Raw genomic sequence first — 15221 nt, forward strand, 5'->3', positions numbered from 1 at the left:
ATCGTATTTTGTGGTAGCCATCCGATCACGGTATCTGACTATTCCCATAGTTAACTTATACTGAGGTTCACCTCGCATTTATTCTAAGACTGAAAATTCTATATGGAATACGATAACGTGATGTAAAGTAGTCTCATACAAAAAATGGAGATATTTTATGACATATCCATTAATCAGTAGATAAACCATTACCAGTAACTGAATGGGTAGAACATGGATTTTAACCTTCAGTTAAATCTTGCGTATTTGGAGTGATTAGAGAAATCAGTTAGTAAGTTAATTAATGACTCAATTTATTTAGGCCAAAATAGTAAATAGGATGAGTAGTAAATAGACGGACACAAGCACAAATACATAGAAAGGATATGTACAAAAAACTAATACCATTGGGATTAAACGTGTTTCTTTGAATCCATTAAAACAGAGATTTGCATATAGTTTAGCCACAACCTCAAGCTACTGATCGTTGTTAGTATTCAAGTACTTGTAGACTGATAGTTTTGCCAACAATACTGTCAGGAATTACGGAAATTATATTTGTCGAACTAATGAAGTCATTCATACAATAAGATCAGATTTTCAATAAAGAGTAGGATGATTCTAGAAAAGACAGGTTGTATGATACAAGTATCTGACAATCATGTAAATTATAGGGAACTTCATGAGACCAATATTTATTATTTACACTCAGGTTTTTAATACTATACAATCCACTGTCCTTATCGTAAACGTATAATCAACACTTTTCAGTAACTCTTCTTTCCTGACTATAAATGTACCTAAAGGATTGATAATTTTTGCAAAGTTAAATTGGTATGTTTGCCCTTCGGAGGGATTACATGGTTATCAAAACGTTTTTGTTATAAAATAGAAAAACAACCAATGTAGCTCTCAATAGTCACCCTTCCTTTGCGTGTTGCGCATTACACATGTGGAAGTAAATAAATCCTACAAATAAATAGTCCCATAGGTATCTGACGTTGATTCTGGCCTCATTAGTTTGACTTGACACACCCTAGCTAAAGACGCTCGGTCACGCATCCACACTAGCCCACAACTAAATACACCGTGTTACGTACCCCAGACAGCAACTAGCCAGCTTAGGTCAAACACTTCTCGACATATCGAATACCTAAATTTTATTTTCAAACTTCTTAATTCCTGAATTCTGGTTTGACCGAGTTTGGGATCCTTTGGTTATAAAGGTGTTACGGATAAAAGCGTTATCAAACCCTGAATAATCGTGACATCGTCACACATCTTTTCTGTTTCCTGTCTCGTTATCTTCATCTATCAAAACATCCTTCCTTTTTCTGAAGCATTTAGAAGATAAAACTTCATTAGTCATTACTTAACATTCTAGTAAAGTGACCAACCAAAACGTTCACTCTATAACTTAACAATAACTTGTCTGTCAAACCACTTACACGGGTTTATCTTATCAACAAGCTGCAGAAGACATAAACTCATCATCGATCGACTGGTTTGGCTCACATTTAAAAAACCAGCTAGTTTTAGCCTGATCAGATTATTCCATTTAAGAGTACTTAGCCTTCTGATAAGGCCACTCCAAGTTCAATATAAGTTCCTTTTGTTTTTGAAACTATCAAGATAACCTTCGTTTACAGGCATATTCCGAAGCACTTCTTTTTGCTAATGATACGCATCTTTAAGGAAAGTTTACTAGATAGAATACCTTCATTAGATCTAAGTCCAAAGTTCAATCATCTAGTGTTACTTGGTATTGCCTAAGCAGACAATGCTGACCCACCTATCATCATGCAGTATGAAACCAAATAATGTGTTTCATGCAAGTCAGAAAAGAGAACTAGACAGCAGACAAAATACAGCATCTAAATTATAAAAAAAGTTATTATTCAATTTCTGAACATTCCTCACCGGTTCATCTAAATATTCACTGGTACATAAAATAAGGCTGTCACAGAAGTTTACAACCAGATAAATAGGTTATCATTTCAGGGGAATCCAATTTGATTGTAAGGCTGGTCAGACAACAATAGAGTTACTCTCGAATCAAGAAGACATAAAGCAGCTCATCTGAGAAATGGTGAGAAACTCACATGTGGCCTTAATAATCCTCTATTAGAATCGTTGAGGATGGAAGGAAATGTAATAATTGTATTGGCTTTCTACTGTCTAAAATCACATTCTAATCATGACAAAATTGTCGTTTGAATCAACAGTCCACCGAAAAACTTGAAAAGACCCAGTCGTTTTGATAGTAATGTAGTGGTAAGTAAATCCCCAAAATTAGTAGATCTGTTTGTCTTCGACATATGATGCCGACCGCATTAGTTCTAATGGACTCATTCAGCTGAAGACGCTCGGCCGCGCATCCGCACCAGATCACGAGTGGAAACACCGTGCTCAACTTCTCCCGCAACCGCTAGTCAGTTTAGATCAGTCACTTCTCGATATATTGGTAATCTATCGAATATAACTTCGAACCTCCTCGCTTATGACTTTTGATTTCACTGTGGGGAAACGATTCAATTATAGATGTTACTGGTTAAATTGTTGTCAAACTGCAAATACTTGTGGCATCTCGACACTTGAAGTCTTTTATGGTTAAATATAGTAGATTCAGATTTTGGCACTGAGGACAGGAGGCCCACAGATTGTGTGAGTCTTCTAGTAAGCATGTGAGGGTGTCCAGTGTTTTTTTGAATTAGTTAATCGAATGGGTGGATACCATTTCGTCGGGTAAAAAACTCTAAGAATTGATGACTCAGCGTAAAAACATATACGCAATCCATATTTTGTTCGTTCTTGGCTTTTAAATTCGCCTACTTTATCTGGGCTGTCCTGATTCAGTAGTATTCTATACATCGAAATCAGATCACCTCTTAATCCGTGGCAAGACAGAGTTAAGAGGTCTATTTTCTCAAGCTACACAGTGTATGGTAAACCTTGGAACTTTAGAGTCTCACGGGTATCTTCCCTCTGTAATTTTCTCAAGATAACTGAGTCACCTTTAAAACAGGGGCTTATAAACTAAACGCAGTTTTTTAAGTTGGGATTTTACTGGGGTTATGCATGCTGTGATGAGCGTACCAGTAAGCAATCTGGTTGATGTTAGTCTTAGGGCTCGTAGGGCTCCGAAACCCCTGGCTAAAACTTCACGGCACTGGGCAGTAGTTTTAGGGCTTTGACTCACTGTTACCTCTAGATCATTGTGGGGCAGGACTACAGGCAACGACTCTTACCCAATACTGTACTTATTTGCCTTCGTATACCCAATGTGCATGTAGAAACGCTAAATCGCGTTGAAGGGCATCAAAAATGTTTTAGACCAGCTGGTCAGGAAGTCTCGAGGTAGCTGGTACTGTGTCAATCCCACACAGGTTATTTTAGCTTTTGTACAGACCAACTTATTCATTCTTCCGAAGCCACATTTTTACCTTGTCACTTGTCCACTTATTAATCCGATTGTTTTTTATATGATCGTATGTGCGTCAAACGACTACACTATTCATTTCGTGTCTGTGATTTATTTTGTATCAACATAAATATTTAGTCACACTTGATCAAAACGATCTGGCTCACTCACCTCCTTACTGTGCATCATTTCGTTTCGTTTCTCTTCCTTCACTTCGTTTCTCGGACTATCTGTCCGGATCAATGAGTGTGTGTAATGTACGAACTCAAAATCCATTGTTGTGTTTAGTTTATTTTGTCCCCTTATTTTCTGACGCGAATAATATCAGTAAAAATATACGACGGTTGGCGGTACATAAGCTTTAACGACAATCAGAATATGACTGAACTGGAGCCAGATATAGGGATAATAAAGCCTGAGTCCGAATTAAATACACATGCATCTACACCTCCATTTATTTCCCGCCGAATTCCTACATCACCAGCATAAAGTAGATTCGCAGTGTAGCGGTAAATAAATCCCCAAAATAAATAGCATTAAGTTTTCGACATTGGATGCTGACCATATGTTTTAGTGGACTCATCTAGCTGAAGGCGCTCGGTCAGGCATCCGCACCAGATCACGTGTGGTAACGCCGTGCTCAACATCAACCGCAATCGCTAGCCAGATTAGATCAGAGAATTCCGATATATTGGTCATCGCCAAATATACTCTTCCGATCTCCTCGACTCTGTCTTTTGATTTCTCTTGGTGGGAACGAAATATATTAGAAGGTGTTACTGGTAGAAGCGTTGTCAAACACTGAATACCTGTGACATCATCATTGGTGAACCCAACGTGATCTGGTACACCTAATTGTAACTGTGAGTCTGTTCCTTTTTGGGATTTTTTATATATCATTGCCTTATTTTTTATTTTTTTTTGAACATTGTGATTTTTTTTCGTGTTTTTTCTTGGATATATATATTTTTTCCCCTCGTTCATTATCGTACTTCATACTTCATCATGACTGAACAGACACCTAAAGTACTCAAGTTTAAGACTTTGTCCCCACCTTCGTTTCAACTGATGCCTTTCTGGCCCGACAACATCGAAGCCTGGTTTTGCTACGCAGAAGCCGACTTCCACGAGCACGGCGTGATCGACACACGTGCACAATTCCTCGCAGTAGTCAAGGCACTACCGCGCGAATTCAACAGGTACGTAACACCTAGTATGTTTACTAGTGATGTTTCCGATCCTTACGAAATCTTAAAACGCTCGATTCTTAAACGAGGAGATCTAACCGATCGACAAAGGTTAGATCAACTCTTCAATAACATCGACCTGCAACACGGTTCTGCGACAGACATGTTGCAACGGATGAGAGAGGTTATAGGCTCAAGAACTTTCGACGAAGGTCTATTCAAACAACTCTTCTTGTCAAAACTTCCCCAACAGGTGCAAGCAGTTCTGGTCTCGTTCCAGAACAACAGCTTAGACGAGCTAGCTGCATCTGCCGACCGCATTCTAGAAATTACGAAACCTTCTACTACCGAGGTATTTTCAGTCAAAGAAAGGCCTCACACGACTCAGAATGATATAACCGACTTATGTCACACACTCACGCGTTATCTTAGTCTTCGTACCGACCGTAAGAGATCGCGCACACCACGTAGAAGCATTTCTCGTAAGCGATCTGTCTCTAGACCACGAGAGACAGATAACCCCGACTGGTGCTGGTATCATAACCAGTATGGAAAGCTTTCCAGAAATTGCAGAAAACCCTGCAATTTTCCCAACACGAAACCGACTGATTCGAAAAACAATTCGGGAAACTTCCAAGCCGGCACGCGTTAACGGCAACCGTAGCCGGCGAACAAAGCCGTCTGTTATTCGTCACAGATGTGGCAACGAGAGTTCGCTACCTCGTCGACACTGGCGCAGAAGTTAGCGTTCTCCCAGCAAATCCTAACGACCGACTACACGAATCGACCCTAAACTTACAGGCGGCAAACGGAAAACCGATCGCTACGTATGGCAAAAGGTACGTTTACCTTAACGTGGGTTTACGCAAACCCATTCACTGGATTTTCGTTGTTGCAGATGTTTCTATGCCAATCATTGGTATGGACCTTCTACAACACCACAATCTGATCATCGATACGCGCAAACGGAGGCTAGTAGACGGGAACACTAATTTGTCCGTTTGCGTAACTTCTTTTACTGGTTGTAGAGTATCCCCAGTCACAGTTAAACATATGATAGACCCACTCTATCAACCACTACTCGATAAGTACCCTGGGATACAACAAACTCAACCGAAACTACCGTGTGTAACCAGCAACGTTACACATCACATCACGACTACAGGACCACCTGTATTCTCTAAAGCACGACGACTAGCTCCTGAAAAGCTAAGGTTAGCGAAAAACGAATTCGATCACATGATGGACTTAGGAATCATACGACCGTCAAGTAGCCCATATGCATCTCCGTTGCACATAGTCCCTAAAAAGGACAGCAACGATTGGCGTCCAACTGGTGACTATCGGCGATTGAACGCGAAAACCATTCCCGATCGTTACCCGTTGCCTCACATTCACGATTTGACAGCTACCTTGAAAGGTACAACTGTCTTTTCGAAAATCGACTTGGTTAAAGCGTATAACCAAATCCCTATGGCTACTGACGACATACCGAAAACAGCTATCATAGCTCCTTTCGGACTCTATGAATTTTTGCGAATGCCTTTCGGTCTAAGGAATGCTGCTCAAACATTCCAAAGATTCATAGACGACGTTTTTCGAGGTCTCAACGTCGTACACGCTTATGTTGATGACTGTCTAATCGCAAGTCCGGACAGAGAAACACATCTCAAGCATCTGGATCTTGTTTTCGAACGACTTCAAAAACATGGCATTACTGTAAACGTTCAGAAATGCCAATTCGGAACCGACTCGTTAGACTTTCTGGGACACACTATCGATGCTCAAGGCATTCGACCTCTTAGGACCAAAGTGGCGGCCATTCTGGATTACCCAGAACCGACCACCGTCAAGCAATTACGCACGTTCAACGGCCTGGTAAGTTTCTATAGACGTTTCATACCCAAATGCGCATTACTTATGAAACCTCTGACCGACCAACTTCGTGGAAATGCGAAATCCATTAATTTGGACGACACCGCACGAAAAGCATTCTCCACAGTTAAGGAACTGATTGCTAAAGCAACAATGCTCGCACATCAGGACACCCGAGCACCCATTAGCATCGCAGTAGACGCATCCGACTCAGCAATCGGAGGAGTCTTACAACAATGGGTTAACAACTCCTGGCAACCCTTGGCATTTTTCTCTAGAAGGTTGCTAGACACCGAATCGAGGTACAGCACATTCGGTAGGGAACTCCTAGCTATGTATTGTGCTGTACGGCATTTCCAACACTACATCGAAGGTCGTGAATTCACTCTTTTCACGGACCATAAACCGCTCACTTTCTCGTTAAGCTCTCCTTCTGACAAGTACTCTCCCGTGAGTCTCGACAACTGGACTACATTTCGCAGTTTACTTCAGATATTCAACACATCTCTGGAGCAAACAATGTAGTTGCAGACGCTTTATCTCGTATAACTTCCTTGAACAGTTTCCAAGGAATCGACCTTCTTAAACTCGCCGAGCTTCAAAAAGAAGACAGTGATCTTCAGCACGAGTTATCGTCTACAACCCTTAAACTACGCATCAAACAGATGGGAACAGGTAAAGAAACCTTACTTTGTGACACATCTACAGGTAGGGATCGCCCAATCGTTCCGAAACATTATCGACGCAATGTCTTCAACACATTGCACAAACTTTCGCATCCAGGTGTTCGTGCAACCATCAAGCTTATAGCAGAAAGGTTTTGCTGGCCTGGAATGAATAAAGACGTGAGGGAGTGGGCACGCTCCTGTGTAAGCTGCCAAAAATCTAAGGTTATCAGACACAATAAATGTCCCTTAGGCTCATTTAAAACTCCCGATGCCCGTTTCGACCATGTTCATCTGGATTTGGTAGGACCTTTACCAGATTCAAATGGATACTCTTATCTCTTAACCTGCGTTGACCGTTTCACTCGATGGCCAGAAGCAGTACCTATTAAGGACATCACTGCTGAAACAGTGGCCCGCACCTTCGTCGAACGATGGGTAGCAAACTTCGGTTGCCCTTCAACCATCACTACAGATCGCGGACGTCAGTTTGAATCTGATCTTTTCCGTCGTCTGACCACACTTTTAGGAATCACTCGCTTCCGAACGACCGCCTACCATCCACAAGCAAACGGGTTGGTAGAACGTTTTCACCGACAACTGAAAGCTTCGCTATCAGCTGCAAACGTTTCACAATGGACCGACGCTCTTCCACTCGTCTGACTAGGTATCCGCAATGCAGTGAAACCTGACATTGGATATACTGCGGCTCAACTCGTTTATGGAACGACACTTCGACTTCCAGGAGAATTCGTGGATCCTTCGTGCTCTTCGGTGAACATGGATCTAACCTCCTACACGAACAGGCTTACAAACGCAATGCGTTCAGTTAAACCTGCTTCCACTCGACCTCAATCAACTGATGTTTTCGTTCAACCTGACTTACGATATAGTACACACGTTTTCGTTCGTCGAGACTCGCATCGACGACCATTCGAATCAGCATACGAAGGACCTTTCAAAGTTCTTCAACGTGAATCTAAGTACTATATAGTCGATAAGAACGGAACCAACGATAGCATCAGCATCGATCGCTTAAAAGCAGCGTATTTAGAAGGAAATCCTATCTACGTAGATTTTCCTTCGGTACAATCGAACGACATGACTCCGACACTTATAATACCTCATCCGACAACCAACACACGCGATGATACTTCGACAGTATCCGAAAATAAACTTAAAACGACGCGTTCTGGAAGAAGGGTGAGATTTCCAGAACATTTAAACGACTATTGCACGTAAGGCACTTCTCGACATTTTATATTTTTTTTTTTAAAAAAAAACAATTTTAATATGCTTATATATTTTTATTTCTATTTAAAAAAAACAAAACAAAAAAAACAATTTTTTTTAACGCTATTACGTGTTCATGAGTTTATTTTCCTTTTTTTTTTTCCGCCGACATTGTGCTTTTACGCACATACGAGTGTATTTTCGACATGCACTTACATTTTCTTTTTTCTTTTCCAGGACGGCTGGAAAAGAACGATGACGTTTATGAGGATCCGAAATTTTCATTGTACATTTTCTTTTTTACTATGTTGTACCTCCGTCCCATATAGTAAGGAAAGACGACCAGACGCTGCTAAATTTAGTAAGCTATCAGAAGAGTGTTTACCAACGACAAACTCGTTGGGTTTAAACTTCTGGCTGGCCACGTCTTAGGGTCGTCACTGCCCCACTAGGGGGAGTGATCTGTAGCGGTAAATAAATCCCCAAAATAAATAGCTCTAAGTTTTCGACATTGGATGCTGACCATATGTTTTAGTGGACTCATCTAGCTGAAGGCGCTCGGTCAGGCATCCGCACCAGATCACGTGTGGTAACGCTGTGCTCAACATCAACCGCAATCGCTAGCCAGATCAGATCAGAGAATTCCGATATATTGGTCATCGCCAAATATACTCTTCCGATCTCCTCGACTCTGTCTTTTGATTTCTCTGGGTGGGAACGAAATATATTAGAAGGTGTTACTGGTAGAAGCGTTGTCAAACACTGAATACCTGTGACATCATCAGCAGACTCAAATATACTTGCGAGTTCATCTGCACACAGTATAAAAAGTAAAGGACCTAGAACAGAACCTTGTGGCACTCCACCAAGTACTGGTCTTCAGAAGAATCATTTGGAATCTGTTCTTGCTTTCTGTCTGCTACCCATAAAGAAATATTTGATCTGCTTTGGAGAGGTCTGGCAATTCGTATGTTTTCCAGCTTCGAGAGAAATTTATTATCCCGCACCTTGCTAAATGCTTTTCTAAAATCCACATAAGCAACACACACTGATTTCCCACTATCTAGCGACTATGCGCATCATCGTTGTTCACAGTTTAGAAATTTTGTAGCGGTAAAGAAATCCTTAAAATCAATATCTATGTAAGTCTTCGACATTGGATGCTGACCACATTAGTTTTAGTGGACTTGTAGTGGCATTGGACCGTAACTACACATTCTTCAAAGCTGAATGCGAGATTACTCAGAAAATAGATAATCAATATTTAACACGAAGAAATACCTAACGATGGAGAAGGCGCGAACAAGGAATTGAATGAATTGGAGTGGGTCTAATGGCATGACTCGGCCATGCAGGCGTGGTCCCTGTTATCTTATATCTTTTAACCATATTAAATATATTATCCTATCTCTAGTCTAAGCTTGTTCTCCATCATGTATTGGTAATTGTTATGATGCAATGAGTTGGTGTAGACGATGTAAATTCCACGTAAGATCTTATAGATTAGGCAGTTATATCATGACAAGTCTATAATTTTAGGATTACGTCCATTATTAGAGCAGTACTAATATCATAGTAGACCATAGTTCTACAGACTCACCTAGCTGAGGGCACTCGGTCATGCATCCGCACCAGATCATGAGTGGGAAAGCCATGCTCAACTTCTCCTGAAATCGCTGGCCAGATTAGATCAGTCGATCCACCATGTATTGATAACCTATCAAATATATCTTCGAACCTCCTCGCCTCTGACTTTTGATTCCGCTTGGTGGGTACGATTCATATTAGGTGTTACTGGTTAAAGCGTTTTCAAACTCTGAATACCTGTGGCATCTTCATTTTGCTAGTTCAAACCATTGAAACTATGGCCTTTTGGATGCTCTTTACAATATTTTAACTATGACACTGATGAACCTGAAAGATCTTTGGTTTGATGGATTTTTTCTTAACTCTGTCTTACGGATTGTCATGAGGATCACATCGTTGTATTCGGTAAGTAGCTTACCTTTCCCAAGTGATATACTGAATAACGTGGTCAACAGGACAGTAATGTATTGCGCAATGTCTCAATATTTTAGTGTTTAATTCGTCTGATCTTGTTGATTTTTCCGTTGCTTAGGTCTAAGAGCTTTTAATTCATCGTCTCGATCAAAGTAAACAGTGAGTAGCTGATCTCTTAACTTTGTATTTGGGTCTAGTTTTTTGTATGGAAGTGGCTGCGTAGTTAAAACAGTCCCGAAAATGTCCTCCATGGATTCTGTATTGTCCTGGTCTTCTTCAATCATTTGAGACACACTCCCTTTTGTAGCGAAGTTGGGAACCCAGTGGTGAGCTCTTGTTCTATAATTGGTGTACGGGAACACTCGCTTCGATTGCTTGATTACGGGTCGTGCCAACTGCTGTTCATATATTTTCCGGGCCGCATGAATTATTCTCATACACTTATTTCTGGTCGACTTGTTACGTTCCATTGTATTTGTTGTGCCAGGGTTGATGTCAACGTCCCAACATTTCGTCTTTTATGCCAGTACGCGTCACACCTCCTGGTTTATCTAGAGATGACTGTGTTATGTCTTATCCGGACTGTTCAGGGTAAGAATGGCCGGTTTATTTGATTGCATAACTTCAGGAAGAGTATCTGTAGAATTACGGTCCACTTCGTTGTTAGTAATATCAAAATAATAGACCGAATCCTAACATTGTAGATATGTCACGAGGTGAAAACCTAATCCATAAGTCTTTACGTGGAAATCATACCACTGTCTATTCTGACCTGTCGTACAGTAACGATCCGCCATATAACGTTTGGCGTTTGAAAAGAAAACATCTAAGCTAGAAGTGGAATAATATATTTAATGTGAGTAAAGACAAGTTATGCAGAACGAACACATCTGCGAGGCCGAGCCATTCCATCCGATCTATTTTCATTAATTCACCCCGCCTTCTCCATCGCTGACCCACTCTTCATGTTAATTATTGAAAAAGGTGTTTTCCCAGTTATCTTATGTTTAGCTTTGAAGACCGTGTGGCTAGGACCAACGTCACCTACTGATGCACCAGGGTCAATTCTCCCGTCCTAAATAGGAGTTACTGTGTTGGCCGCCTTCATAATTGACTTTCTAATATCTGGACAGGTCACTACATCCGTTTGATAGGCTATATCATCTATAGACTTGGATTAGATGATCGTGTTATCAATCCTCCCTCTAGTTGGAAGGAACTTTGATAGGAAGACAAAGTTCAAGAAGCATAGCGAGTTTCGTAGGTCATGTCTGAATGGGGTCTCAGGTGTTCTAGGATAAAGCTAGGATGGTTGAAGTTTATGACAATTTGTACATAAACGATGTTTCTAATGACCCCACTTCCAAGTTCCTGCAGTTTATGGAGCGTGCAATAAACTCGCCTGCTATAAAACGTTTACACCCTCGTATTTAGGAGAAAGTTACTCACTAAACATCCTGGACTGCGGTATACTTTAAAAGATCCAATGTTTAACCTTTTCCATCTCACTCGGCAGCGCCCCGGTTCACATGTCCTTGGGTCGTGTGCCACTCTCCCAACAACTCTAAGGTGCTTTTTTTATACAGAATAACTGCATCACCCGCACGGTTGACTTCGTCAGTCCTACAAAGTATGAAATTAAGCAACTGAATTCCATTATCATATATTTCCGATGTCAGCCATGTTTACGAAATAGCAATGACATTAGGGTTTTCTGTGTCAACCACATTTTTAAATCTCACCATCCTTTTTGGCAGGCTACAAGGATATATGTATCACACTTTTAATTTTGTAAAATTCTTCCCTTTACCACCCAGAGTGTTTTGAAGATCGTTTTACCTTGAACGTTTATGGTATGAAAACCTATGAGTAAAAGGTTTCTTTACAGTACAGACGATGTTCATTCATTTCTGTTTTTTTCCCATCGCCTCTTATTATGGTCTGCTAGTTTGAGATCAGCACGGAAAATATTTCAGATTCAGTCAGTTGGCTTGAAGATTTCAATATCTTTCTTCAGCGGAAGTAAAAGTTACTTTTAGGAGGTGGTTTGTCTGAATACTTTCTGAACTCTACCATCTATTTCGTTAAGTTGATGATTTCCGGGAGTAGCTAGCTTATTAGGAGCACGATGTGACTTTGATTATATTTAATTAACACCTCGAAAACGTCGTCTAACAAACATTTGGAAGGTTTGTGCGGCGTTTCTTAGACCGAAGAGCATTCGCGGAAATTCGTAAAGTCCGAAAGGAGTTTTGGTAGCCGTTTTCGGAATGTCATCAATGGCCGTGGGAATTTGGTTATACGCTTTAACCAAGTCGATTTTCGAAAAGACAGTTGTACCTTTCAAGGTAGCTGTCAAATCGTGGATGTGAGGCAACGGGTAACGATCGGGAATGGTTTTCGCGTTCAATCGCCGATAGTCACCAGTTGGACGCCAATCGTTGCTGTCCTTTTTAGGGACTATGTGCAACGGAGATTCCTAAGTCTATCATATGGTTGAACTTGTTTTTCGCCAACCTTAGCTTCTCGGGGGCTAGTCGTCGTGCTTTAGAGAATACAGGTGGTCCTGTAGTCGTGATGTGATGTGTAACGTTGCTGGTTACACACGGTAATTTCGGTTGCGTTTGGTGTATCCCAGGGTACTTATCGAGTAGTGGTTGATAAAATGGGTCTGTCGTATGCTTAATCGTGACTGGAGATAATCCGCAACCAGAAAATGAATTTACGTAAACAGATAAATTAGTGTTTCCGTCCGCTAGCCTCCGTTTGCGCATGTCGACGAGTAGATTATGGTGTTGTAGAAGGTCCATACCAATGATTGGCATAGATACGTCTGAAACAACGAAGTTCCAGTGGATGGCTTTGAGTAAACCTACGTTAAGGTAAACGTACCTTTTGCCTTACGTAGAGATAGGCTTTCCGTTTGCCGCCTGTAAGGTCGAAACCGATTCGTGAAGCCGGTTCGCTGGGAGAAAGCTAACTTCTGCGCCAGTGTCGACGAGGTAGCGAACTCTCGTTGTCACATGTGTAACGTATAACAGACGGCTATGTTCGCCGGCTACGGTTGCAGTTAACTCGTGCCGGCTTGGAAGTTTCCCGAGTTGCTTTTCGTGTCAGTCGGTTTTGAGTTGGGAAAATTGCAGGGTTTTCTGCAATTTTTGGAAGAACTTCCATACTGGTTATGATACCAGCACCAGTCGGGGTTATCAGTCTCTCGCGGTCTAGAGACATACCGCTTACGTAAAGTGCTTCTACGTGGGGTGTGTGATCGCTTAAGGTCGTTACGAAAATTAATATAACGTGTAAGTGTATGACGTAACTCGGTTATGTTGTAGCGGTAAATAAATCCCCAAAATAAATAGCTCTAAGTTTTCGACATTGGATGCTGACCATATGTTTTAGTGGACTCATCTAGCTGAAGGCGCTCGGTCATGCATCCGCACCAGATCACGTGTGGTAACGCTGTGCTCAACATCAACCGCAATCGCTAGCCAGATCAGATCAGAGAATTCCGATATATTGGTCATCGCCAAATATACTCTTCCGATCTCCTCGACTCTGTCTTTTGATTTCTCTGGGTGGGAACGAAATATATTAGAAGGTGTTACTGGTAGAAGCGTTGTCAAACACTGAATACCTGTGACATCATCAATGTCATTCTGAGTCGTTTGAGGCTTTTCTTTGACTGAAAAAACCTCGGCATTAGATTTCGTAATTTCTAAGATACGATCGGCAGATGCAACCAGCTAGTCTAAGGCGTTGTTTTGAAACGAGACCAAAACCGCTTGCACCTGCTGAGGAAGCTTCGACAAGAAAAGTTCTTTAAATAGACCTTCGTCGAAAGTTCTTGGGCCTATAACCTCTCTCATTCTTTGCAACATGTCCGTCGCAGAACCGTGTTGCAGGTCGATGTTACTGAGGAGTTGGTCTAGCCTTTGTCGATCGGTTAGGTCTCCGCGTTTAAGAATCGAGCGTTTTAAGATTTCGTAAGGATCGGAAACATCACTAGTAAACATACTAGGTGTTACGTACCTGTTGAATTCCCGCGATAGTGCCTTGACTACTGCGAGGAATTGTGCACGTGTGTCGATTACGCCGTGCTTGGAGAAGTCGGCTTCTGCGTAGCAAGACCAGGCTTCGATGTTGTCGGGCCAGAAAGGCATCAGTTGGAACGAAGGTGGGGATATAGTCCTAAGCTTGAGTATTTTGGGTGTCTGTTCAGTTATGATGAAATATGAAGTACGAGAATGAACGAGGGAAAAATATCCAAAAAACACGAAAAAATCACAATGTACAAAAAATTCTAATAAGGCAGTGATATATAGAATCCCAAAAAGGAACAAACTCACAGTTTGCGATCACGTTAGGCTCACCAATGAAGATGCCACAGGTATCCGGAGTTTGAAAACGCTTTAACCAGTAACGCCTTCTAATATGAATCGTACCCACAAAGTGAAATCAAAAGACGGAAGCGAGGAAGCTAGAAGATATATTTGATATACTATCAATATATCTTATCTAATCTGGCTAGCGATTGCAAGGGTTGTTGAGCACGGCGTTCCAACTCGTGATCTGGTGCGGATGCATGGCCGAGCGCCTTCAGCTAGGTGAGTCCATTTAAACTAATGTGGTCAGCATCCATTGTCGAAAACTTACAGAGCTATTAATTTTGGGGATTTATTTACCGCTACAAGCTCTTGTCTACTACATCGGAATGTAGAGATTTTCAATAGCTCACATATAACAAGTAGTTTAATTATTATGTTTTCTTTTGTCAATAATTCGGAAGTTTCTACTGGTATCAGGGCATTAATATAAGGAGAATGACAGACTATAACTGGATTATCACAATGACAGTGG

The sequence above is a fragment of the Schistosoma haematobium genome, chromosome 5 (assembly GCF_000699445.3).
Source record: "Schistosoma haematobium chromosome 5, whole genome shotgun sequence".
NCBI classification, from domain to species: Eukaryota; Metazoa; Platyhelminthes; class Trematoda; order Strigeidida; family Schistosomatidae; genus Schistosoma; species Schistosoma haematobium.